At 35.0% G+C, this 23875-nt stretch overlaps 1 protein-coding gene across 2 annotated transcripts in view; it reads left to right on the forward strand.

Annotated features, from left to right (window-relative positions):
• The first annotated feature begins 877 nt into the window (after positions 1 to 877).
• LOC109405826 (adenylate cyclase type 6) overlaps positions 878 to 23875 on the forward strand; it is a 626637-nt gene continuing 603639 nt past the window's right edge. For both annotated transcript variants that reach the window (XM_062855487.1, XM_062855488.1), the window contains exons 1-3: positions 878 to 1839; positions 2309 to 3006; positions 15175 to 15707. The gene's annotated coding sequence lies outside the window, so the exon portion shown is untranslated. The remainder of the gene's footprint in view (positions 1840 to 2308; positions 3007 to 15174; positions 15708 to 23875) is intronic.

Below are 23875 nucleotides of genomic sequence, written 5' to 3' on the forward strand. Positions count from 1 at the left end.
GGCTAACAAGCCTAGGCTTAAGCGGCATTGATCGCTCTCTGAAACGATAAAAACACGTTATGTGGATGGGAAGGGATAGTAGGAAAGGGATGATATCTATTTTCGAGATGCCAGCAACTCATCGACGCTCTCGTAAATAGAAAGGAGATGGGATTTTGGTACGGGAAAGGTCGGGTATGATTAAGTTATGGGACTGGATTGTTATGAAATTAATTTAGTGTACACAGAAAAAAATATTCATGTAAATTTCAGCGAAAAATCATGCACATAAAGGGAATGCTAGAGTTAGTACATATTTACATGAGATATCATGTAAAATTACGTTACGTTCGTGTAAATTTCCGCTAATAGTCGCGTAACTGGTTGGTGTCCATGATGGTTTACGCGATGGTTAGCGGAAATTTACACGATGGTAATGTAATTTTACATTATATCTCATGTAAAAGTGCACGAACTCTAGCATTCCCTTTATGTGCATGATTTCTCGCTGAATTTTAATTACATATTTTTTTCTGTGTAGTTATTTTGAAATATACATAAAGAAAAACAGCAAAACAAGGCGTTTAATTTGGATGGGCTCACCAAGTTAAGTCTCTTGCAACTGCAACTCTGCAACTTGAAAAGCATCAGCCGAACTCGATATCACATCTGAAACTTTTGCACGTCCGAACTCGCCCGCGGACTGCTGCGATCCGTTTCAGCTACTATTGACTTTAGTATTTAGAAAAGTAGTGAAATTTAAAGGAATTTGTTCGTCCTTTTCTAGTTTTCCTTTAAAAGTTTCATTTTTTTGTTTTTCTTCTGCAAACGAGAAGTAATAATGAAGTGTATTATTTTTAATTTTTACTAGTGATTCTTGCTAAATGAAGGTCCAGGATATGCGATACACGTGTATTTAGTTATCTTCGTGAAATTACTAGCGACCATGCGTCTCCATATGTACTTTCTATGATGAGCACGCTTAGGACTCCTTCCAGGGACAAAATCCCACTTATCTTCATTTACGCTGTATTCATGTTCGTACCTAATGCCAATTAGCTTCCAAACGCAAAGATTATTATAGTGCTTAGAACCTGCTCTCTTTTCCCAGTTATCAACAGTGGCACAAAGGAACGTATCACATTCCCTGCCAAATCACCTCTCCCCCGGTTCATGCTTTCGGTCCGTTGTATGTTCTAAATAATAGCCGAGAAAAACATGTAAACAAATTTTCCGCACTCGCTTTCCACCAACTCACCTCAGAAGAGAGTGCCACCCCCTCGGCGAGCAAGAGAGTGAGAGAGTGAGTGCCTTATAGCATCCCACCCACCACCCGGCAACCAACGCATTTTCCAGCTGGTCGCGAATGCGATGTTTTCCGAACAACATCCGGCGGTGTCTGGCTGACTGGCTGCCGAGACAAACGCAAACGGAATGGTATCCCGACGAATCGGCTTCGCAGCCTCACTTGGTCGGTGGACGTCGCGTAAGGTGAACGCGTTTTTCTCTGCTTCCGGGTCGCGTCTGGCAGGATTAAGATCCCTCCACCCTGTCTGTTACTGGTGTGCGTTTGTCAGTGTGTGTCAGTTTGGCTCCCGCAGCAGCCTCCTGGCGGGGAGGCTCTTTGTGAGGTTTGGTCGGTCCTTCCAGGAATAATAACAGGGCACCATTCCTCCGCGCCGCACGGTACGCTTGCCCTAGTGTCATCTCCGCGTCGTCGCGCGATTACCCTCGCCTCGGTGTCGGTTGTGCTGAAGAAGTGCTGTGCCTAAACTTCGTGGCAGTGATACGGACTTCGGTCACCTGTTGAAACGGGCCTTCGGCGCGGGTGTTTTTTGCGTGTTGGGGGTGGTTGTTAGGGTGGGTCATTGCAGTGTTTTTTTCTGATCAAGTTTTTTTTTTGGTTTCATTTCGGTTTCTGAACAACTGTGCGAAAATTGAAAGCAATCGATTGCTTTGTGCATTGCAGTTAAAATTTATATGGGATTCTGCATGAGAATGCTTGCTATGCATTCTCTTAAAAAAAAGTATAGTCTACGAAGTCCTGAAATCCTTGACGAAGACCTCAAAGCGAGCGGACCCTAGGCAACAGTTTTATATCATAGATTACATTGATTTAGAAAAATTTGAACCTATCAAGAGAAAAATGCAAAAACTTCTTTTCTTATAAAAAAAATCACATACAAATTTCAATCGCGATGCGCAAAAAATAAGGCGTATCCGTTCGTTCCCAAATTCTGCGCAGTTATTTGGGACCTCTAATGAAACCTGAAAAACCTTGCTCTGATCGAATGCAATCCAATTTACCCATTTTTTCCGGATGATCCAGTCTAGTGGTTATGTGCATCTAGTTGACCGTGGAAAGTTCTTACAAAGATCTGCAGAGCATCGTCGTCATCGCCTGCTTCGGTCGATACAAAGGATCAAAGTGATATTTCCAATTTTGGACAAACGTGTAACGTGTGTGTGTTTGCGTTATATCAAGACGAATAAGAGATTATTTATTTACCGAACCGTTGACGACGTGGCCGTAGGCCCCCGGGGACGGTGTAGTGATACGTTGAATTACGGGAAAAGGAAAATACTACACAACAGTACCGTACCATCTATCTACATAGCGGCTGTTGTCTATTCAAGTTTTTCCGTTGAAGGTTGCTGGTGCGCTCTGTACGGCAGTTCCAAGAGAGTATAAATAAATACCAAGTTGATGTTGAAATTTAGAGTAAATATTTTCTGTGCAAACCCCGGTGTACCGGCAGTACCATAACCGAATAGAGAATACCACCGCCTACCAGTCAGTGTGCTGGCTGGTTGATGATACTTGCACTGTGAGTGCGTAGTTTACTTGTGTATGTGTTGTTCTAGACGAAAAATAAATATATAATTGTTGCAATAAAAGTGTATCTGAACAAGTGTCTCAAAAAGTTGTTGGATCCCAGCATTCGGTGTTTCCGGAAAAAGTGCATCCTATCGCGGGTGAATCGAGGAATGTACACAGTAGAAAGTGGCCAACGTTGATTAACTACAGTAAGTGTTTAATTAGAAACCTTTTAGAAGTAACCGTTTTGTTTTACTCGGTTGGGATCATGAGGTTTGTTCGTGATATCTTATATGTACGTTGGTTTTCAAAGCAACAACAATTGAGTATCGATTACAGCGGGAAAGAAGAAGCATGTAGAGTTGTAGCCTTGCACAAATGAGACATTTTTTGCCTCAAAGAATCGCTACAAATTGTAGCGTTGTTTGAATACTTTTTTAAATACATTCATTGGTCATCAATCTATAGAACATCAATTTCAGATGTACAGCAGGTTCATAAAACTATGTTACAATGATAGTCGACTCCCATATATGATTTATCTAGAATAACATTTGATAAGAAATATACAGCTGTGTTCATAAAAATAGCAGTAAAAGCCGATTTTCATACAAAATTGACATGCTGTAGCTTTGTGTCCTATGACCGATTCAGTTTAAAATTTGGCAGCGGACTAAAAATATGATCAATTTTGTTATAGCAAAATTTAGTTTTTTCAGAGCACCTGCAAAAAAGTTAAACACTATGTGAAATTGTTCAAAATAATGGTGTGAACAAATAGAATTTTTGCTCTACCATAAATAAGCAAAAACAATAGTTTCGCACGCTATACATCCGTCGAGGTACCAAAGTAGAATGCAAGGATAAAAAAAATAAAAATAATGACAAGACAAAAAAAAAAGAAATTCTGCTATTATTTTTAACAATTTACTATAGTCACTTTGTGGAGTTTAGGTCACCGTCGAATCTTATATATTACGATTGTTGACTATTTTCGGTGAAAACACACACTAAAACTCGATTATACATAACGTTTCGGCCTACTCAACTTCAGCCATCATCAGATATTTTATGCATGAATCGATCACCACCAGTGTGGTTGCAATACTCACTGGTGGTGATCGATTCATGCATAAAATATCTGATGATGGCTGAAGTTGAGTAGGCCGAAACGTTATGTATAATCGAGTTTTAGTGTGTGTTTTCACCGAAAATAGTCAACAATCGTAATATATAATTTACTATAGTATTTTACTTTTTTGCAAGTGCTCCAAAACATCTAAATTTTGCTATAACTAAATTGGCCATATTTGTAGTTTGCTGTCAACTTTTTGGTCATAAGAGAACAAAGATGCCTACAGATTGACAAAATTGATTATTTTGTATGAAAATTGGCTTAGAAGGCCTAGAAAAAAATTATTTAAATACAGGTAACGTTTAGGAAATTGTTACAGATTCATTACACGCTGAAAAAAAACCACCAAAAATTCAAAGTAAGTTTGTATAAATGATCATTTTTTTTTAATTTACCGGATTTTTAATTTTCATGACATCTATTTTTAATGTGTTTCTCGCAAAATCATACTGTAACGATCCCAGCATCCCTTCAGAATAGAATAAAATGTAACAGGCTTTATTAATTAGATTTATTTGACATCTTTGCAAAAAAAACATCTAGACTACTATTTCAAAAAGGTCATAGACAATTTTCATTCTAATCAGATAAAAATATATTTTAACGCATTTAAATAGTTTTATTCAGCATGTAGGAATCACTTTTTTAATTTTTTACATGAGCACAATCCATCGTCTGAATGGATTTTCTAAAAGTCACCATTTTTTAGTTATGCTGATTTATAAAAAGTCAGTCCAAAAATGTTTAGCCCTTATCAAATATTTGTCTTGATATTTTGAAAAACAAAAGTATGTAAAGTTGCTTTAAAATAACAAGTATTCATACCCACAAAGTTTCATTGGATTCTGAGAGGATGCTGCCAACCACAGATTGGATGAGTTGGCGCAAAATGCGTCTTAACACTCCCACTACCATGCCTCCCAAACAGGCAGTGGAACGGTAACTTCAATTTTGAAACCAATGAATTTTCCCAGCCTTCTAGAGGAATACAACATATTTGAAATACCGATTCGATCAAAGTTGTATTTTTGAGTACCGTAAACCGGGGTCAAATTGATCACATTAAAACAAGTTTTGCTAATAACGTAAGTACCAATTCAAATACTGTCAAAAGAATTTCTGGAAAATCAGTACTGGGAGGACCTCTATAAAACTACATGACAAAATTTTGGTTCAACAAGTTTTAACATAAAGTTAAATAACTTCAAACTTTGTAAAATTAAATATAAATAAAAAAGAAAATCGCGTTAAGTACTGTTCCTTTGAATTCCACTAAGAATTTGCATCCTTTGACAGATACGTATTTCGACCTCAACTGTAAGGTCGTCTTCAGTGTCTTGTACTTGACTCGACTCAAAAAAATTGTAAATACCACTTTGAGGTGAAATTGATCAGCACACAGTTAAACATCAGTTAAAATTCATAATTGCCACTTACTTTCGACCTTCTGAACACGAATAACGTGTCAAAACTGCTTAAACTTGCGAATTACGTCGTTATAAGACTAAATTAACTTTTGAAATTGACTCTTAAACGCCTGAAGGTAGGCAATTTCCCATGAAATTATCGAATTAACCCACATCAAATTACTTTTAAAACAATATGCAATAGTTATATAACTGATTTTTGACTAGAATTGCAACATAACATCGCAATAAAGGCTTCATGAAAATGTCAACACAGAAAGTTCACAGGTAATATTAGTGGCAATTGATTGTTTAGTACCAATGGTTTCATCAAAGCGAGAAATACACTTAACAACCTTTAAAACAATAATGTAAGACTAACTTTTTCTAAAAACTGAAAAGTTCACTCTCATCTCTAGGCATCCACGAACTGAATGACGTATGAACTGAATGATCGTAACGACGTATAGAAGTTGCTAGAATGGAATTACAATGTAGTCCCGGATTGATCCATTTCACCCCGTTTTACGGTACTCAAAAACTTGAAGCAAGTTCTTAAAAAACGTAGTTTTTTGGGATTATTCCAATTAAAAAGTTTTTTTAAACGTGCATTTTAACTTAAAGCTAATTCTACACTACCAAATGTAAAAAAGTTTCATACCAATTTTCCGTGTATATTAGAAACTACAAAATCCTCACACAATTACGTATAAATCATAGCGACACTCTCTTTGTTTATCAACTTGGAAAGAATCAAGAGTACATGAGATTTTTTTTCCAGAGTTATTGTGAGAAGTATTAGTCCTAGAACTTCAAAAAATTCACTAAAATACAATAAATAATACATAATACAAGAATATGGAATTTTTTCTCGGCGGTTTCGACCATAGTGAATGTATGGAATGTATTCGGAAAATTCTATTTATTCCTTCAGCAATGGATTTGGAAATTTTTTCAAAATTTTTTTTATGAATTATTCTGGCAATCCCCACGAAAAATTCCTTAACGATTTCGTTGAGGATTGCTTCAGCATTTTTTTAAGAATTATTTTGGCAATCCCTTCATGAATGCATTTAAAATTTGTTTGTCAGTTTCTTTGTGATTTTTTTCGGAATGGTACATATTTAAATACTTTACCAGCAATTCTTTTGGAACTCCTTCGTCATTTTTTAGGGATTTCGTTATTAATTCTTTCGGATATTTCTTCGGCGATTTATCTGAAAATACGTTTGACGAAGAAATGGGAATTTCTTTAAAAGTTTATTTGAAATTTGTTCAGCATTTTCTTTATGAATTTCATTCTTTGGAAATTTCTGTCTGAAGAATAAGCAAGCTAATTAAAAATCATAAATAAAAAACATATTTTAAATTTTGAAATTATCAACGGCATTTTCTTTCATAAATCAGTCAATCTTCTGCATACTTATGCTGAAATTATTTAGAAAATTTCTTTTGCAACGCATTTGAAAAACACTTTGGAAATTTTATTGAGATTCCTTCTGTGGTTGCTTTGCGTTTTATTGTATTTTTATTCATTTCTTCATAAACTGCTTCGGGAATTTTATTTTAAATTAATTTTAAAATTTCTTCAAAAATGTTTGTGAATTGATGTGATAGTTCTGATAAAATGTATACAGTTTTCATTTGCCAACTCCTTTATAAATGCCTATTGATTTTTTTTTGGAAAATCCTTCGGTAGATAGGGGAAATTACCTATTCTCGGCCGTTTTGTTCTCTTCGTTTTTTTTTGAAACCTATTGAACTCAGAGTTGGTCTCAAATCCTTCCCAACTAAGCTGAATTATATGGCCAAGTTTCAGGCAATTTGGCTGACAAAAACCCCCCATGACGAAGAGAACAAACCTGCCGATAATACCCATTGTCACCCTATTTCAATTTATTTAAAAAAAAAAAAAAAAAATAATGCGAAATTCTATCCACCTCTTATTTGAAAATTTCCAAAGCAAATATGTTGGTAATTCTTCAACAAATCTTTCAAAATATTCTTGACGAATTCTTTCGTTAATTCTATGTGAATTTATTTGGTCGTTCCTTTAGATATTTTTCATACAATTCCTTTGGAAATTCAAAAATTTTCAATTGTAATTGCTGACGGAATTTTTGAAAAAAAATAGAAGGAATTCACGAAAGGAAGTGTGAAAACCAAAAAAATCGCCGAAAGAATTTGGAAATGGAATTGCCATATCAAGAGTACCGAAAAACTGCAACGGATTTGTTGATGGAGTTTCCATAGGAGATGCCAAAGAAATTTTCAAAGAATTGCCGAAATCCTTGTTGAAGGAATGCCTAGAGGAAAATCGAAAAAAAAAGATTCCACATGGAATTGTCGAAGAAATTTCAATAAAAATTTCTGAAAGAAATCACAAAAAAATATTGCAAGTTCTTTTAAAGAAAATGCTGAAGGAATTAAAAAAAAAATACAATTTCTCGAGGATTTAAAAGTAATTACCAAACAGGAATTGCTGAATGATAACTCAACAATGAAAAAATAAAAGGAATTTTGGAATTTATGTTAAACTATTCCCGGAGGAGTTGCCTTAGGAATCCAGAAAGAATTGCCAAAGAGATTTTCAAAGAAATTTTAGGAAAAACTGAAGACATTTGCCTCAGAATTTTTTCAATAAATTAAATATCGGTGAAATTCATTAGGAAAGCTTTGAAGCAAGTTCGAAAGGAATTGCTGAAGATATTCTCAAAAGCATCACTGGAGAAATCATGAAGCAATTATCTGAAAAATTCATAGAAATTGCAGAAAGAATTCACAAAAGAATTTCGGAAATTCCTTCAGCAGGGAAATTTTAAAGGGATTACCTAAAAACAAGGTTGCAACCATTCATTTGCAAAGATTTACATTCATTTGCTATTATCTCAGTTCAGAAGCATGCTATCGAAAAACAATGTATGGATGAATTTAACCTTGTAGTTTTATCTGAAAGTTTGCCAAATAATATTGGGGTCGCAAACGTATACCAAAGTCGTGAGCGAGCTGTGAAGGCAACTTTCCACAGAGTGAATGAAATTTACATTCACCGCGTGGAAAGTTGCCTTCACAGCTCGCTCACGACACTGGTATACGTTTGCGACCCCAATGTTATTCGGCAAACTTTCAGATAAAACTACAAGGTTAAATTCATCCATACATTGTTTTTTGATAGCATGCTTCTGAACTGAGATAATAGCAAATGAATGTAAATCTTTGCAAATGAATGGTCGCAACCTTGCTAAAAACTTCGCAGTAAAACTCTGACGGAATTTCGATAGGCATATATGCAAAAATTGCCGAAAAAAACGCATTGCTGAATCAATTACTAAAGGCATTACTGAAGGAATTCTCAAAGGGATTGCGGGGTGAATTTCAAAATTAAATGGCCAAAACAATTGCAAAGAAAATTGCCAAAAGATTGGCTAAAGCAATGCCAGAAAATGCTTGAGAAATAACCTAAATGACTGACAAAAAGCTTGCGTAACAAGTGGATAACTGACACTGAGGAAGGTAACAAGTGGTAGTCGAAATACGCGTATCTGTCAAAGGATAAGCAACATAGGGCGGAATTAAAAGGTACGAAACTGATTACACTCATTCGAATAGGGTATTCTGCTTAGAGGGTTCGAAAAGTCGGTACAAGATTGCGTAACAACTTTGAAAGGGTTTGCTGATGAAAAATACCAAGTTCTATCCTAAAGCATTGTCCAGTTAGAATCCGGACGCAAGGTACAATTATTGCGACACTCTCAATGATTATAATCATCATTCTTTTAGAGCATTTTGATCTTAAACTAGCCCTCTTTTAATAATGAAAATTTGATCGACTTTTTTTTTGCAACGAGTGAAAAGTAATTTCAGATTTAAGACAAGAGTAAAAAAAGCTGAGCTATCACGACAGCTGGAGCTGTTCAGTGGTATCATCACGGATAGATAGTGTTTATTAAAAAAAAACTCAAATTTCACCTCTTCTGCAAGAAGTGAAAAGTTTGGCAAATTTTCTTTTGAATACTAACTAGTAGAGGGACCCAATTGTGAGACAAATGCGCCGGGGTTGATTCTAAAGTATAAATATTGAAAAAAAAAATTACTACCATTGTGCAGATTTTTAAGGAGGGTTACTCGGAAAAAGGGATAAGATATATGAAAAATAAAATTAAATAATTTCAATGATATGTTTACATGAAAGTACAATAAATTATCTTTGTTTCGAGGGCTTGAACTTTTCTGTTTGTTATTCCATCTCTGAGATATAGACGATTTTCTTCGTCCGTATTCTAAATGAACAATGCCTTAATGCTTTCCAAGCAAATCCTTTTTATAGAATGTGTTGGAAAAAAAAATCAAAGAAATTTCCATAATTTCCAAGTTGACATAGCTTTTGTCTTATATTTTTTAGACTTCTAGGATTCTAAAATAAACTTTTATCTCCATTGTAAACTATCTCCTCAGTTAATGCTTTTAGACCAAATGAATTATCGTTGCGTACTGAAAGTTCCTATTACAGTTTGCAACAAAATGCTATAACGTCACGCTTCTAATTCCCATTTTGAAAAAAAAAAAATATTTGAGGATTACAGTCGTATTTATGAGTTATAGTGGAAAATCTGGTCATAAGGGCGTTAAAACTTTGCAACGTCACTGTAGAATGTGCCAAACACACATTACTTTGTATCACATGTATTTTTTTGTGTTTTTAGTATTTGTTTTGAAAAATTATTCTCGTGTGCACAAGATTGTTTCTAGGCAAAAGAGGCAGTGGTGTTGTCGTCATGAATGTTGAGTTCGAAACAACAAAAAAAAACACAAATTCAGTACCTGTATCATAGCTCTCAGTATTGCCCTGGAAAAGTATTCTCATATGCGTGCAATAGGAGTTGTCGTAATAAATGTGAAATACAGAATTTTCTGTATTAAACGTAATTTTGGGAAGATTTTGTAGTTTCTAAGAGTCATTTATAGGTCCAAAGTTCAGCAAATCGAACGAAAAACGTCTGAGTTAGGGAAGACATTTATTTCGTCATATGCGATAATTCTCGTCATATGAGAAGGGAAATAGCCTTTAACCGTTATGTGGCCGCAAACTTTTTGCTTTTTTCTACACCGCACAGTGTTCGAAATCGATGATTTTACGATCAAAATTAAATAACTTTTTTTAAGTTGGTTCTAGATGTTTGGCGTGTTCTACAAAGTTTCTCTGCATGTTAAAAGGCGTCTTTTGATAAAATGTAATAAATGATTAATCCCCCTAGAAGTGAGATAAAAATTTTATTTTTTCGAAATATTTTTTTAGAGGTTTGACGTCTTTGGCAAAGTTGAAACCCATAATAAGAGAACAAAAATCGTAGAACATGTCAAAGCTCCATCTCTTACGGTTTTCGAGATATGGAGCGTTTTGTGCGAAGTACCCATAAAACTAGTTTTTTCAGTGTAGCTTCAACAGATAAAATCCTACAGTTTTGTGTCCTTCTACAAACTTGTTCAGGACGTCAAAATACACATTTCTTCTGAAGATGTCAAGTCATTATATCTTAAAACAAAAAAGTTATAGGCAAATTTATCATATTTTAAGGTGTACTTTCACCTTAAGTAACTATTTCCGGCGCAAAATGGCGCAGATGGCTCAGTCGGTAGTTGAAAGATTAGACTTTTTACTATCACTTGGGGCAATAGTGGGAAAGGTGGTTTAAATACATGACAAAAACTAATTATTTTGCCTGTAATACAAGAAAAATAAATAAAAATTAATAATTTAGGATCCCGCAGTAATTTTTACTGCATTGCGTAATTTCCAGCAATATTTAACAACATTTTTGAGCATGATTTATTTATTTATTTACTTAAATTAGCGACACTTTACGCCAAAGGTGCATTCGTATCGTTTTTGAGCATTGTTTTTACCTAACAGAATATTTTATTCATGCTTTTGAATTCATATTGTTTACTATCAGATGATCAGGCAATTTCTGATAAAGTTACTTTAAAATTACCTATTTGAAGTTTTTTTTGGGGCAATATTCAAGTTATGTAGCGCTAGAAATAGAAAGAAGGAAATATTAAACAGTTCAAGATGTGCAACAAAACACAGAGTAGAATTTTTTCATGTATTTATATTTATATTTGTATTTATGCTTTTTCGGTAATCCACGAGTTTGACTTACACCTGGGAAGCAATTGAAATACATCAGATATAAATCAATAAAATACAGGGTGTGCCGAGAAATAATGCGATGGTTTTTTTATTTCAAATATTATTTTTAATCTCTTGACGTTAACCAATTACATGTTTTGACGTCCCATCGTCTGCATCATGAGTTGATTGAAGTAGTTTTCATATTTTTAACAGTACTTTTCACAAAAATCGAGTTGAAAATATTTTTTTTATCAAATTGATCACTTGATTTAAAAAGATCTAATTTATTTTCACCAGAAAATCGTCAAAATATGTATTGAAGAATGTAAAATTACATCTACCTTAATAAGAACTGCAAAGGTATTTATCAAAACGCATTTGATATTCTAACCACCGTAGCCATTCAATTGTAGGACTATTGGGTAGAAAGTAGGTAGTCATTCGTTTGGGCATAGATATGTTGTCATAAGTTTGAAGAAATTGAATACTTTTATTTAGAACTAGCTTTAGTTATAACTGTCGGGAACAATATTTTGTCCTTTTGTTTTAATTTTTAGTGATAAAAACTCACTGGTTTTTGTAAAAACGTTTTAAAATATTGCCGGAAGAAACACAGTGCAGTAAAAATTACTGTGGGCTTCTTAATTATTTTTTATAAATTTATTTTTCTTGTATTACAGGCGAAAAAAATATTTTTTGTCATGTATTTAAACCACCTTTCCCACTATTGTCCACGAGGGTTTTCACCCCCAAGTGATAGTAAAAAGTCTAATCTTTCAACTACCGATTGAGCCATCTGCGCCATTTTGCGCCGGAAATAGTTACTTAAGGTGAAAGTACACCTTAAAATATGACAAATTTGCCTATAACTTTTTTGTTTTAAGATATAATGACTTGACATCTTCAGAAGAAATGTGTATTTTGACGTCTTGAACAAGTTTGTAGAAGGTCACAAAACTGTAGGATTTTATCTGTTGAAGCTACACTGAAAAAACTAGTTTTAGGGGTACTTCGCACAAAACGCTCCATATCTCAAAAACCGTAAGAGATGGAGCTTTGACATGTTCTACGATTTTTGTTCTCTTATTATTGGCTACAACTTTGCCGAAGACGTCAAACCTCTAAAAAAATATTTCGAAAAAATAAAATTTTTATCTCACTTCTAGGGGGATTAATCATTTGGTACATTTTATCAAAAGACGCCTTTTAACATGCAGAAAAACTTTGTTGAACACGCCAAATCTCTAGAACCAACCTAAAAAAAGTTATTTAATTTTGATCGCAAAATCATCGATTTCGAACACTGTGCACCGTGTATTTTAAATGGGTGCTGGGTACCCGGGTACCCTGCCGGCCACATAAGGGTTAATTTCAATTATTCCAACTTACCTTTGCCAATGGCTTATCAGATGGAAGCAAAAAGATGTAGACTATCATTAAGGCGAAACTGGATCCATTTCCTCACTTTTTGGTTTTTGATTTTTTATAAAATAACGAAGTAATATTTTCAAAATTGGTTTTCGCACACATGTAGAGTATGGATCAAGGTATCCCCTGATTTTTTTCGTGGTGGAAAATGTTTTTCGTTTTTCCAAAAACCATTTTTGAATAAAAATTCACAAAAAAAATGGTTTCTGCAAAAATGGAAAACTTTTTTCTCCACAAAAAAATTTCAGAATTTACCTTGATCCATGCTCTACATGTGCCCGAAACCCGATTTTGAAAATATTGCTTCGTTATTTAATAAAAAATCAAAAACCAAAAAAATGAGGAAATGCTTCCAGTTTCGCCTTAACCGGCCCTAATAGCACTGGAAATCGCATAATAACACTAAATTTCGCGTTTGAATTTCACTCTACTTACGAGTTGATTTTTTTCTCGTTTTGCGTACGACGAAGGCAACCACACCAAAGCCGCTGCTAGCTGAATTGTTCTTCATCACCGTTCAATTTTCACTTCGCCAGATTCACTTGTTAAAGCAACCTTCATATCACAAAAGCTCTTTGGCACATTAAAGTTGGATATCACTGCTGGAGAATACAGCAAAAGCTTTTCAATCAATTAAATAAATAATATTTTTCCCGTTGGTAAAATGTTGTTTATATGCCCGACCGTGTCACGTAAAAGGTGTGCCGGGAATAAACGTGGACTAGACGGAAACTGAATTCGTGGGAAATTATTCAATTATATTATTTTTAAGAAATTACAGTTCTTTCGCAATGTTTTCCTACAAGTAAAGGATGATAATTTATAAATGATTAAGAACAACAAATTGGCCATGCCATGAATCAAAATTCAATCATCGCGCAATAATGACAATGTCGCAACCTGTAATTTTTGCGACAATCCACCCAATGCGGGTCGGTAAACACTGCAACGCTGTTGAAGATCTACCATTGAACAGTTTCGATTTTGGATTAGGCTGAGTGTACCAGTTATCGCCATAGTGGTTCCCTATTTGGCCATAGTGGTTATTTAAGATAATTCAAAATTTTGCATAATTTTAAAAGTGTTAATGACAAGATACGCTTAAACTCTTGCTACTAAAACTTTCATAATAGGTCAAAGCTTGATAACTTTCTAAATTACCATTATGGCCAAATAGGGAACCACTATGGCGATAACTGGTACACTTACCCTAGTAATAACCGATTATTCACAAGTTGAAAAGTACGCAACGAATTTTGATTCCGTTTTGTTTGTAACAAAAAAAAAAGACATCATGTTATTATCGGTAACGACGGTAACCATTTGAGATAAAGAGTAATCGCCGCGCCTTCTTTGTTGCTTGTTTTATGCTTCTTTTGATAGAAAATTCTCTTCTCTGGTCATGATGTATTACGCGAAGTGCAAGAATAACCTCTATCATTATTGGTCGGCGCTTAGTTAGCTGAGAATAAGATAAAAACCCTACCTGAGCTTCCTTTGCCAATAAACATTGCATGTTTATATTGTGTGGTAAGCACGAAGATACTCTATGTCCAAGAAAGTCAAGGAAATTTCCATTACGAAAAAAACCTTCCTTCGATCGGGAATCGCACCTGTCACTTTCAGTTGAATATTCACGCCTTTACAGCTGTGACAATTTATGCCTCATGTGGGTTCTTTAGGGGTATCCGGATTATTTCATAATCGGATTCTCCACCCAAAAATTAGTCGAAATCCAAAATTTCATAATTTTTGGAGTCCGGGAACCATTTTTAAAATGCATTTAAAGTTTGTATGGGGATTTTTTTTTTGTTCGGGGCGAACTGTCACTTTATCGATTGAACTGTCATTCTATCCACGAAAATCAAAACTGTTTTGTTAATTTAACCATCAAAACAAAGGTATTGGAATCCAATAAAATCAAGTTATACTCATAAAAATGAGTTTTCTCGATTATGCTATAGAAAGCAATATTTTATTCACTAAACAATCCAATTAGATAATTGTAATGTTTTTACATTTTTGGCAGTTTCAAACAAAAATTGCTGTTCACTTTCAAAATAATCAAATAGAATAATAATAATAATAATTTTGGTGTTGGGATCTGCTCGGATTCTCTTGGTTTATACGTCGTTGTAGCAAATTTTATAAATTTTGAAAGATACTGATTATGGTCAAAATCAAACGTTACTTCTAAAAGATATTCAATTTGTTAGGATATAAGGCTATTCCCACAATGTAGACCACTTTCTGATGTGCACATTCTTTACAGATCGCTGGAGTGCGTTTCTTTGGTCAGCGCGAGGTGCTCCCCCTATCCAGCCCTCCTTCGGCCGTGTTAAACACCAGTGTTATCAGTGTTTAGTGATTAAGCGTGTGTAAAAGTGGGAAAAAATCACTAATGATTCAATGTAATTGCGCCGGTTGCTGCTGCTGCTGCTGGCGTTGCGGTTAAGGCAGTACCCTGGTGTAAATAGATCTCTATCCGGTGGAGTGTTTGTACATATTTAGTTCGGCTGCCGGCTTGATTCACTGTTGCTGCGGTTTTGAAGTGAGTGCGAGAATCAATGTGAAAAAAGTGCTCTGGTTGTTGGCTTTGCTTTAGTTGATTTTTCCCCAGCCAGCCCCGGCGGCTTAGTTGAACCGGGAGAATACTACTATCGTACGTTGCGTTGCGTTGGTTCGTTCGTTCGTTCAGCGGGGAGTAATTGGAGATCAACGGAGACTGGATAGAAACTGGGCTATAGTTGAACGTGAAAAGCATCGAGTCAGCGCGGTTCAAGGGCAGCCCTCCCGGCGAACAAGGTAAGCAGACAGTTTTATTGCTCAAATATTTGATTTTTGGTGATGTATGATTTCCTAAGCCGGGTAAATACGGTTTGAAATATTAGGCTGGGGCACTTACCTCGTACATCTGTTACAGCATAAATTATTTAACCTGGGAATTCTCTTCTTTGATCAATCTTTGTCTTCTTTGAAAACGATTTCTCTGTCGAATACTTGTCGTACTTACATCAGTATGATCAGAAATAAAATCATTAGAAACATTTGTTAACGGTTAAGTCTCCTGTTCCATGCAGTTTCCTCTAGTAGCACTCTGATTATAATTTAATTTAAGTTTGGTCAGAATCCTTGAATCACTAAATTTGCCATGTTCTCGTTCTTTCCCTGAAAACTAAGTACAAAGTTGTAATTGAAGTAAAGGAAAACTTCAAACCGGTTTTTTTTTATTTCATCCGTTTCTCTTACTTATATTTCAATTCTCCAAGCAAAGCTAAACATTGTACCACTTATTTTAATCTTTATTACCGCACCTCCCCCAAGCGGTACCCGTTCTACCTACAGAAGGCGGTATAAAACAAAAACCTTTTCACTGGAATGGAAGCGAAGGAAATTTGAGACGATAAAAATGGTCACCTCTTTGAATTCATTGTGTAGTGATACAGATTGAGTAGAGAAAATGTTTTGATTGAAAATACAAAATTTGCATGTTCTTATTTTGCATTAAAAAAAAAAACATAGCACAGCCCTATTGAATTTTCGAATATGAGCCTCGCGCGTTCGGGAGTCCATGAAACGATGCGTGTTCGGATCGGAAGGCGTGCTGCGAAGCAACGGCGCGACGACGACGACGACGACTCGAAGGAGAGAAAAGGAAGGCGAGTATGAATGGGAAGGTAAATGAATGAAGAGGAAAACGGTACGGGAGGAAGGTACAGCACAGCGGGACGGTTATTCATCAGTTTATGAACGATGCTTGACACGAACGGACGTGGGTGAACGGTTTGTTAATTGTTTAGTAATAAATTGATTGTGATTATGAAAGTGCAATTGGTGTTTATTTGTGAACGGAAGATTTCAGAATATGAACGGGAAGCAAGGGTAAGTTTTGTGTATCGCTGGAGTACTGAAGATTTTTTAAAGTTTGAATTGTCTTGGCTGTTCCGAAAAGGCGAGAAATGTGGGAATCTTGGTGGGAACACTACACATTGCTATAGCTGGCTTCCACCAATATACCACCGCATTACGGTACACGGTGCTGAAGTTGGATTGAAGAGGACAGAGTGGAAAAGATACCTGCTTTCAGCGAACCCCCCCCCCCCCCCCCCCCCCCCCCCCGGCGGCAACCAGCAAGTGAGTAGTTTCCCAGGAAGAACAAAACACCGGACCGGATGGTGTACAATCCACGACGACTCGGACGCTGACGCTGGATCCGATTGAAATCCTTATGCGGAAAGCGTTCCTCCGTTACCTGCTTTACCCACCCACATCCATCCATCAACGACCGTTGGTCAGACCAAGAAATAAAATGGAAAGCCATGGTCACTATCCAGCAACCACTGAAAATGGCTAGAGTATATTTTGTAGATTGAAGAAGAGTACCTACTTGTGGTGGATGCGAAATTGAATATTGCTGTTCGTTGGCGTATCTAGGTTCAGATTCTACATCCGGAAGAATACCTATCTGTAGAATGAACCTGTTGGCGGAGACAATTATACTATGCTCCTTTGAAGCACATTTGCAGATAGATATTTTGTGTTTAAAATATGCCAAAAGTGCAAGACATTTTGTGCAAGTTCTTTATTATAGACTGTTCTAGAATCTTCGTGATTCAAGCGATAAACTAAATGTAATAACGATTTTATTTTCCCAAGAAGCAAATCAATTCACATAACATTAACACAATTTAACTAGAAAATACGATTACTCCTACCTTTTAATTGAAAAAAAAAAACAATGGCACGGTAAAAGGATAATCTAAAAATCAACGGTCTCCATTTCCCGTGGCCCATATTGTCCCATATAACTAGAAAAATTGGAAAATATGAATATTCGTTTTTCTAAATATATTTATTTTTATTTATATTTATTAAACTCACTTGACTTAATTGTTTTGATTATTTTTAAACAAAATAAAATTAAGCTTCTGATACATGATGAATGGGTCCCTACAACCACGGTGAATGGTGACCTATCACGAAATCAGGCCTTTTTTGTAAAAAAAACTTCTACTTTATTTAATTTTAACCTATAATGAAGGCAATTAACTGCATTATTTGATGTCAATATATTAGAGCAGGGTATATGTGAAAATAAAGTTTATCTTTGCATCTGTTCCATATGGAAATTTGAAAATGTCTAGGCTGCAAAGTTGTGCTTATAATTTTAAGATTTTTTCTGACACTTGCTTTGTGCTGTTATTCAGTGTTTTTTTTTTAAATTTATTCGCCAATTTCTTTTGGAAGTTCCTTTTGGTATTTCATTGATAATTTCTTCGGTTATTCTTTCTAAATTCCGTCGACAATTCATTTGAGAATTCCTTAAGTTTGCCTTTGGATTTTTTCTCGGCAAGTTGATATAAATTCTTTCTGTAATTTCATTGTATTATAGTCGACAATCTTCTGGAAATTCCTTGGACCATTCATTTAGAATATTTTCAAACAATTATTTTTGGAAATCCTTCAGCAATTCGTTCAAAATTTTCTTCGGGAATTAATTTGGTAATGTTTTTATTGAGGAATTCCACGGAGTCATGTTAGTCGATCCTGAGCGACCATTTCAAAAATATCTGAAACTTTGCACAGTTTTTCAATTTCATCTAAATCGCCATTTTTCGATATCAAACCTTCATATTCACTCACGACTAACTTTTCAAAAGGGTGTATGCGAAAATAGTTCAAACATATTTTAAAAGCTGTACAGCAAAAACGGATTGTTCGATTGTCATGAATTTTTCAGCAAAGTTAGATAACTAAATGATGATTCCTTAGAAAATATACACTGTAAAAAAAATCTTTTTTTTTCTTTAAAAAATATGATCTTTGTCACAAAAACTCAAATATCTCAAAACCCTATCTTTTTACCAGCGTCAATTTTTTAGGGAAAATGGCCCATTATATCAGCTATCTACCATACAATTTTGGTGATGGTAAACTGATAAACAAAAAAGTTATGACATTTCAAACATTTCACAATTTTTACATTTAGTAACAAAAAAAAAATTTTTTTCTGTGTAAATTCTTTCGAGAATTATATTTTGATGCTGATTTTATTGTAAAGGCTACCGCCTGAATTAAACAAGTTGTTTTCATGATATTTTGGTTTGATTATTCATAATTACTATAGTAGGGTCTTGTACCATTTGGGCAGATGTACCTATTTTGGGCACTTGCTGCTATAACTAAGTCAATTTCAAAACGATTGATTTGAATTTTTGTACAGAGTTAGATACTGTACGTGCCTAACTCTGTACCAAATTTCAAATCAACCGGTTTGAAATTAACTTAGTTATAGCGGCAAGTGCCCAAAATAGGTACACCTGCCCAAATGGTACAAGACTCTATCTATTTGAAACTTAGACGCGATCCAGTGTTGTGATCAAAAATATTGAGAGTGACATACTTTTTATTGTACGTGACTGGTGAAAAAATCCCTTGATAGTGTTGAAAAGCTGTTGATCATAAGAAAAATGGAATTAAACTTATTTTTAGAACGAAAGCTGCATAATAAAAGTTTTAAATATACGCGTATACGTCTAGTTGATCTGCAAAATAAATTACCTCTTAGAGAACAGACTTTATGATCGGAAGAATGCAAGTAACTTCAACAACAACAAATGCATGAGAGGTACATACCACAGACAAACAGACGAAACGCCTAGCACAATTTTCGTGAAAATTCATCGCCCAGTTCACACTACCACCACCTGGTGGAAATGTTTCACGAAACACTGCGTTGTGCAATGTCGTCATCAGAAGGCGCTAGTGTGAAACGTCAAACGCAAAGAAAAACGATGGGCATTCTTCTGGTTATGAAAGCCACAACCAAGATTCAAAATGATCATTAAAGGCGTGGTTAATGAAAATTTCGTCAGTGTTACGTTTGTTTGTCTGTATACATACCATGACAATGCTCACGAAAAAGCAAAAAATACTGCCGCTATGGATATTAAAAATTTTATAGTAAATTTTTTCTTCAGCCAAGCAAACAACACCAAACTAGTCAGTTAAAACTAATAAGTGATTTTGTTTATTATAATCTAACGAACAACATGAACAGTCGCTTTCTCAAAGGTCTTCAACTCAACGCTCTCTTGTAGACCGTTTGATGAAAAAAATGTTCAAAAGAGTTACAAAATCTCACAGAAAGCACCATAGATAAACTGAAAGAGACTGGTTATGCCCAAATTGAATACAAATTTACGCATTTGCACGTCCTGCCGTCTAGACTTTGACAAACGAGCCATCTGTATATCATCGGTAAAGCAGGGCGAAGGAAGTTCAAAAACGACAACAACTGAGAAATTGCCAGAAGTGCTAAGTGCAGAGAGTCATGCCACCATACCATCAGCGACATCTGTTTAAACAATTTAATCACGCCCCTTTTCAAAAATGCTTTGAAATATTCTTCAACATCTATGCTCATTCCAATATTTTTAACGTTGAAAACACGCTTTCAACATTCATCTTCAAGAACAGGGAAAACACTTGTCCTCAAATGTAACAGCAAATTAATGAATAAACGACTAATGCGCGGAGGGCGTGATAAAATCGGAACATTACTGTACATATAATATACATAATACATAATTAAAACAGCTTGTTTTACTGACGCAAGGCCATTAACAATAAAATCAGCATCAAACTGCGATTTCCGGCCGAAATAATTTACACTAAAAAAAATTATTACTAAATGTGAAAATTGTAAATTCGACACCTACATTTCAAAAGGGCGTAACTGCTTTTGGAATCATCACCTTCTTATAAAGCTGTGTATCATGTGTTATGATTTCCATGTTTTTCACAACAAGTACCAGATGGGAAAAACTCTCCTCTTTCCGACAACCACGGTAGTTTGAGTGTAAGGAAGGCAGTACGACCTACAGCTTTGAAAGAAGGTATTACTTCCAAATGCAGTTACGTCCTTTTGAAATGTTTGTGCCGAATTGTTTGAATTGTCATAACTTTTTTGTTTATTAGTTTATCGTCACCAAATTTTTATGGTAGATTGCTAATACAATGGACCGTTTTCCCTAAAAAAAATACGTTGGTAAAAAGATAGGGTTTTGAGATATTTGAGTTTTTGTGTCAAAAATGATATTTTTTAATGTTAAAAAAAGATTTTTTTTCACAGTGTATATTTTCTTAGAAATCACCATTTAGTTATCTAACTTTGCTGAACAATAAAAACAGCATCAAAGGGGCTGTCCATAAACCACGTGGTCATGAGGGGGGGGGGGGGGTTCGGCCAATGACCATTTTGTATGGACAAATAAAAAAAATGTATGGACCAATGACCACGCGGGGGGGGGGGGGGTGGGTGGGGGGGGGTGTTGAGAAGTACAAAAAAATGACCACGTGGTTTATGGACAGCCCCAAACTGCGATTTACGACCGAAATAATTCCAGACCAACAATTGAAAAGGCCGCATCAACATTTTGTAAACAAACATGTTTCTGTCGATTTGAGGCCTTTTGAGCTCCACCCACACACCTCACCACCACTAACAGAAAGCGCAAACATCAAGCTTTCTGTTAATGGTGGTGAGATGCGTGGGTGGAGCTCAGAAGGCCTTAAGTCGACGGAAACGTGTTTGTTTACGCAATGTTGATGAGGCCTTTTCAATTGTTGGTCTTGAATTTACACAGAAAAAAATATTTACCAAATGTGAAAATTGTGAAATATTTGAAATGTTATAACTTTTTTGTTTATTAGTTTACCATCACCAAATTTTTCTGGTAGATTGCTAATACAATGGACCGTCTTCCCTAAAAAAAATACGTTGGTAAAAAGATAGGGTTTTGAGATATTTGAGTTTTTGTGACAAAAATGATATTTTTTAATGTTAAAAAAGATGTTTTTTCACAGTGTATATTTTCTTAGGAATCACCATTTAGTTATCTTACTTTGCTGAAAAATTCATAGCAATCGAACGAACCATTTTGGCTGTGCAGATTTTTGAATGTTTTTGAACCATTTTCACATACACCCTTTTGAAAAGTTAGTCGTGATTCAAAATAAAAATTTGATATCGAAAAATGGCGATTTAGATGGAACTGAAAAACTGTGCAAAGGTTCAGTTCAATAGAAAATCATGAATTAAAAAATTTCCTTAATTTTGATGCTGTTGCTTGGAATCGCTCTATTACTTCATTCGGCCATTTTGAAAATTTTCTACAAAATTCCTTTGGAAATTAAAAAAATCCAATTGGAATTGCTGAAGGAATTGTAATTAAATTTTAAAATTGCTTAAGCAGCTTCAAAGAGAAACTGTAAAAGAGTTGCTGACGTAATAATAAAGCAAAAATACAAGGGAATTCCTAATGGCAATTCAATTAAATTTGCGGAGAAACTATCGAGGGAATTTTCAAGAAATTTCAGTGAATCACAGAAATAGTTTTCAAAATATTCGCCTAATTAATTTTAAAATAATTGCAAAATTCACAAAAAAAGAAAAAAAAATACTAACGAAATGTTAAATAAAAAAATATCTAAGGAATTTCTAGAATTCTGGCAAAAATAATACCAAAAGAATTTAAACAGAAGTTTCGAAGAATTACTGAATCAATTCTTAAAGGAATTGCCTTAATATATTGTAAAACAGTTGCTGATAAAGTTAAACAAAAAATACTAACAAATTTCCTAAGGATGTCACAAGTAAATTTCCGGAGGAACTTTCAAAGAATATACCGAGGGAAATACGGAAGGAGTTTGCAAAGAATGCCACAATAATCATGGAAAGAATTTCTATGAGTATAGACGAAGAAATTTCCAAAGGAATGTCGAAGAAGTCTCCAGAGCATAACCATAGAAGTCTCCAAAAGAATTGCCTGAGAAATTTGCAAGGGAATTGTCAAATCAATAAAACATATAATGTTGTTGTTTGTTTATTACCAGGGATTTTAACCTTTTGTGGGTCATTCATCCCGTATAAAACATATAATATTTTTTATATTTACTACTACTGAATGAATTTTAAGAAAATTTTAGGAGCGCAGATGAATTGTCTTCTTCGTTTAAGAACTTAAATGGATTGAAGCAAGATGATCTTTTTTTTTTTTTCAAATTTTCTCCTTGTCCACGTACGAACTCCTCTTCGATAGAGTTTGCGCCTACAGCGGCGGAGTGGACGGAACTCGGGATAGAGCACTGGTTCGCGGGAAGAAACACGATCACTGGGAATTTTCGGTCGATAGATAAAGGGGTTCACTTCGTCAATTCACTTCCAAACGGTGTGTATTCACGACCGGACGGGTCAGAGAGATGGTGATAACTACTTTTTATTGCTATATAAAACAGATATGGGGAGAGCATACAATTCAATACGGGCAAAAATCATGTAGTGAGACACAATGGTTCAGTTGGTGTTATGTGGTACAATTTTGTGAGAATTCAGTTCAATTTAATTTGCGGTGGACGCAACACTCCTGTTAACACTTAGATTTTGAAGGTCCTACTCAGTATATTTTTTACTGATTTCAGTATTTTTCTTACTACCGTCTACCTACCCACGTTGGTTTCAACGACACCTTATGCAAACCAACGGGCTTCATTTTTTTATTTGAACCTCTAGTAACCATGTGGGCAAAGAAAAACACACTGATGGTAACTCTTTTTGCTGTTTTGTTTTGATTCTGCGATTTGTTTCACCCTGTTCCATGACCAGAATGACGTTTGAACCATTTTTAGTTTGAACGATGTGCTTTATGCAAAATAAAAAAAAATGTTCAGATCAGATGAGGTAGACGGTACAGACTAAATACTTAACAGCAGATTTGGATCGATTGAATCGGTTATCAATAGCGGAGCCAGCATTTTCTTTTTTCTTACTCACTCTCCTAAACATACACGAGAAAGAAACAGATGGAAGAGGGGGCAGCTTGCCTCCTCTTTCATCTCGCTCATTTTCCTGCATGTATAGGAGAGTGAGTAAGAAAAAAGAAAAAGCTGGCTCCGCTAATGTCGGTTATCGA

The sequence above is a fragment of the Aedes albopictus genome, chromosome 3 (assembly GCF_035046485.1).
Source record: "Aedes albopictus strain Foshan chromosome 3, AalbF5, whole genome shotgun sequence".
In the NCBI taxonomy this organism is placed as follows: Eukaryota; Metazoa; Arthropoda; class Insecta; order Diptera; family Culicidae; genus Aedes; species Aedes albopictus.